Raw genomic sequence first — 5,339 nt, 5'->3', positions numbered from 1 at the left:
TAATTGCTTTTAGCCTCTTCCAAGAAGCTACGCTGAGTTCGCTAATGCCTATTAGTGTAAGTTAGTTGGGATTGTAAATGGGTCATATCGGTCCATGTTTTGATATAGCTGTCATATAAACCGGTCTTAAATACTGACTCCTTGAGCCTATAGATGGCGCAATTCTTGTCCGATTTGGCAGAAATTTTGTGTTTGGGTGTTTTGTTATGACTTCCAACAACTGCCAAGTATGGTTCACAACCTGACATAGTTCCGATAGAAAACAGATCTACCGATTACACTTCTTGACACTCTAGAGGATGCAATTCTTATTCGATTTGGCTGAAATTTTGTACAATGACCTTCAACATATATGTCAAATATGGTGTGAATCGGTTTATAATGTGATACAGGTCCCATATAAACGGATCTCTCAATTTTACTTCCTGAGGCACTATGAGGCGTAATTCTTATTCGATTAGGCTGAAATTTTGCATAAAGGCTTTTACTATGGTCTCCAAGATCTTAACCAAGTATGGTGTGATTCGATTCATAACCTGATATAAATCCACTAGCCTAGCAATTCTTACCTATTATCCTTTGTTTACCTATAAAGAAATGCCTGGCAAAGAACTTGACAAATACGATTCATGATGGAGGGTATATAAGATTCGGCACCGGCCGAACTTAGCACGCTTTTACTTGTCTTAGTTCAGTCTTCTAAAGGTCTCAGCCCTGTAGTACACCTGCAGCTTTCACTTTATTGAAGAATCTTCTACCACCCTTCATTAGACAAACCAGTTCTATGGACCATCATAGCTGTCGGTATTTGTTCCCTCTGTTTTAGTTCTAGAACATGCAGACTTAATCGAATCGGAGTTCAGGGTTCGTCATGTGTTTTACCATTATATCAAGGATATCCACAGTTTCCTATTCCTCTTCAGGTCTACATGGAAAGAATGTGTAACGAAACTTGCCTTCCTTCTGTTTACTGGAGGGCCCATTTCTATCGCAATTTCTCAATAGCTGTAGCTAATGTACTCGTAATGATGACCACAAAAGCGATGGTTATCCAACAATTCCCGTTCATATATCTTTCTCCTGATATTCTCTGATACAAAGGTAAAATCTTGTATCTCCTGCCTGTTCCAGGTAATAAAGGTCGGTTTATTTTCTTTTTTACAAATCGCCAGATTGCAACATATAATGTAGTCGATCATCAGCTCACCCACGTTGAGGTCACCGTAACGTAGAGAATAGCATGACGTTTATAACGCTAAACGCCTGAGTTCGAATTCTGGCGAGAACATCAGAAAACTTTTTCCAGTGTGGTTATATCCTAGTAGACGATAGTAGTCGATCATCAGCTCACCCACGTTGAGGTCACCGTAACGTAGAGAATAGCATGACGTTTATAACGCTAAACGCCTGAGTTCGAATTCTGGCGAGAACATCAGAAAACTTTTTCCAGTGTGGTTATATCCTAGTAGACGATAGTAGTCGATCATCAGCTCACCCACGTTGAGGTCACCGTAACGTAGAGAATAGCATGACGTTTATAATGCTAAACGCCTGAGTTCCAATCCTGGCGAGAACATCAGAAAACTTTTTCCAGCGTTGTTATATCCTAGTAGTCGATCATCAGCTCACCCACGTTGAGGTCTCCGTAACGTAGAGAATAGCATGACGTTTATAACGCTAAACGCCTGAGTTCGAATCCTGGCGAGAACATCAGAAAACTTTTTCCAGCGTGGTTATATCCTCCTAATGCTGGCGGCACGCCATTCGGACTATGCTATAAAAAGGAGACCTCTTATCATTGAGCTTAAACCTTAGTCGGACAACACTCATTGATATGTGAGAAGTTTGCCCCTGTTCATGGGCTAATTTGCATTTGCATTACGGCACGCCATTCAGACTGGGCGATAAAAAGGAGACCCCTAATCTTTGAGCTTAAATTTGAATCAGGCAGCACTCATTGATATGTTTACCCCTGTTCCTAAATGGAATGTTCGTGGGCAAATTTGCATTTGCAATCAGCTCACATCTTACATTGATATCCGAACTTCCCCATATCAGGTGGTGGGCATTTGCATTTCTTCCCGCAATGAGGTTTTATTTCTGCAGAAGCGCCATCAACCAGCAACTTAAGGTTCGAAGGAGGTATTTCAAATTTAGTGGTAAGCGACGGAAGAGGATTAACATTTGACTACTCTTTCCCAGAATACTGGCTCAGCGTATCACATTCCCCGAACCCTTGTGTGGTTTAAAGCCAGCAACTCTTTGTCCTCCATTCAGCCATGATTCGTGTATAGAAACAATGTCAAATCCTCACGCAATCAGAAGGACCGTTAGTGCCACCAAAGCAGTTTTATAGTGGTGGAGATTTATCTGCAGAAACCAGGACAAATTCAGGGTTTGGATTATCCATTTCTAAGGCATTAGCCTCGTCGTCTAAGTCCTCTAAGAGTTTTGGCAAACCAGACTCGTTTGAACTTGTCATTTTGTTCTGATGGCGAATGAATTTTTCCAATTTTCACTCTATGCGCTTCCAAACCTGAAAACAACTCCAGTCAAACCGTTTCTGTTAAGGTTCAAGGGATTTTTATTTATTCTGCCTTGGCTGTACCTCTCTAATTAAATCATCCATTGAGGATGAAAATTCCATTAGAGACCGAGGCAAATTTCTCACAAATCAATAAGTGCTGTCCGATTCAATTTAAAGCTCAATGATAAGGGACCTCCTTTTTATAGCCGAGTCCGAATGGTGTGCCGCAGAGCGACACCTCTTTGGGGAGAAGTTTTTACATGGCAAAGTACCCCACAAATGTCGCCAGCATTAGGAGTGGATAACCATCGCTGATAAACTTTCTAATGTTTCTGCCAGGATTGGAACCCAGGCGTTCAGCGTCATAGGCGGACATGATAACCTCTGCGCTACGGTGCAGACGAAGTACCTTCTGAGCAACCTCCCACCTCGCTGGTGCTCATCTTGAGCCAATCCCGCCGGTTGGCCCATTGTTTGGTACTGCTGTCGAAGTACCTTTTGAGTTACCACCTACCTCACTGGGGCTCATCTTGAGCCAATCCCGCCGGTTGGCCCACTCACACAACACAGACTTTGGCAGTTACCGTCTCGACGCCTTTCCCTCGTTTTTCGATCGTGGCATTGTGACTTAAGGTTTCCAGACTTTACTGAAGTGGATAATAGTTCCTCTTATAGGTCTGTCGCAACAACTGCTAAATTGTCCCTACCCCCACCGTTTATATACACCTTTCGCCTTGTTTCCTACGGATTCAACTGCTACGGATAATGCATGCCTCCTATTCAGTCTCATTCAATCTACAAATCAAGGGTTAAACGATTGAGATAAAAGTCCTTTAGACTCTCAATTGTGGAGTCCGGATAAGAAGGAGTCATTGGTATCCATGCATATGACATTGGTCTTGACTAAACTCAGTTGGTATGAGTCACCAATTCTTCTCACAATTTACAACACTACATAATTTAAACCGCAGCCACCAACATATGATGTTGTTCATCTGACATTGCAACTCCTAACAAATCATCGAGGCAATCTAAACATATTTCATGCCTCTGCCACTTGCTTGCCACATTCAAAATGGCACTATTGCCTCTTGGATTCGTCAAAACAGTTCATTCAACATGACCAACGACCAATAACCCAACCAAAACATCAACACAATAAAGTCAACTCTACCAAGCTGCAGTTTAGCAGCATGGATACCATTTATCTTTTTTTTTTTTGGGGGGGGGGGGGGATCTCAAGATGACAACTCTGTTTCCTTCATGCCCACAATAGGGGGAATATAGATTATGACCCATAATCCATCATAAATTCAAAACGAGGAGATTGTTTCGACTTCTTATTGTGTTCGTTGGCCATCGTCTTTGCGGCAGGCATTTATAGTCTTGACATTGACTTGTAGTGCACGTTTCAGATTCCAGCCTGGGTGATTGTTGCTGCATGATTGCCTGATGCGGTGGCTAAATATGGAGGAAGAAAACAAAAAACTTTTCAAAGGATGATGAAAAGTCGACTCACGGTGATGAATGTTAATGGCCACTCAGTCAGTCAATCAGCAACGACGAAATGTTTGCCTGCGATAAACTGTGAGATTGCCAATCTTGATGATAAGTAATTGATATACAATTTTCTACAATACCATGAATAACAGACGATGACATGCAACATGGTTCACCATGTAAATTCATTCTGAAATGCAATTTGATGTGTTTGAGGATTTATTGAAATTGTTATAAAGAAAATTTTTATTTATGCAGTCGATTGTGCATTACTTATACGCTCTGCCACAGTCCATTGAACAATTACTGGGAATCAATGACTCTGTATGTTTTATTCATTGAACATGGGTTGCATATTTTCATAGCTCTCTGCTGAATTACTTTCGATGATTATTAATTTTGGCAAATATTTTTTAGACGATAGGCAGTTTTTTTTTCATTAAGTTTTATAGAAAGCTTGAGAAACTTTTTAAATAATTCAAAAACAGTCATTATGAGAAGTAAGTTTTCCATCACTTGTATTGTACCAATACATAATGGTCCAAAAGGCAAACAATGTGGAAATAGGCTCGCAACTATTGACCTGAGCAGTACAAAATATAAATGCAGTAACATGTGGCTGTATCACAGTATCTCTAACACGGGGTGATATAAAGGATATGAAAGTTTACCTTTTATGATCCAGGTAATGTTTCTGGAGGCTAAACTTGCAAACTATAGAACCGTTACACAATACAAGACAGTTTATAATATGCTCTAATGATTACATCGAGGTATGGTAAGAGAGAAATTTACTTATTTGAAAAAAAAACCGAGCGGTGAGTTACGGGGGAAAGGGACGAGAAGGGGCGCAACTTGAGGGGGAAGTTCCCAAGATTGTTTCTCTGTCTAGTCAGTTGCCATCATGCTCTGGTCAAGGGAGCAGCGGGCCTTCACCGTCGAGAGCTTCTCTTCTAACGGTCTCTCTCTTGTTGCTATGCAACGTACCTTCGGCAATTTCTTTTGAAATTCCTTCTCACAGACGGTCGTTATTCGATTCTTTCATGGATTAACTCATTTCGGAAGTGTGGAAGTGTCGCTAAACCTAGAAATGGACTTCAACGAACCATCAGAACTCCGGAAAATATGGAAAGAGTAAGGCAGTCAGTTGTGTGCTCTCCCCGGTGTTCGCCTCGCAAACACGCAGTTGCTATGGGAAATTCTGACACCACTGTTTGACGAATTGTCCATCAAGACCTTAAATTTCAACCCTATAATTTGGCTGTTGTGCAAGAATTAACAGAACGCCGTTCCGAATTTGGTGCCCGTCAAA

The sequence above is a fragment of the Stomoxys calcitrans genome, chromosome 4 (assembly GCF_963082655.1).
Source record: "Stomoxys calcitrans chromosome 4, idStoCalc2.1, whole genome shotgun sequence".
NCBI classification, from domain to species: domain Eukaryota; kingdom Metazoa; phylum Arthropoda; class Insecta; order Diptera; family Muscidae; genus Stomoxys; species Stomoxys calcitrans.
The sequence above is the reverse complement of the archived record's forward strand: the minus strand, read 5'-3'. Positions refer to the sequence as shown.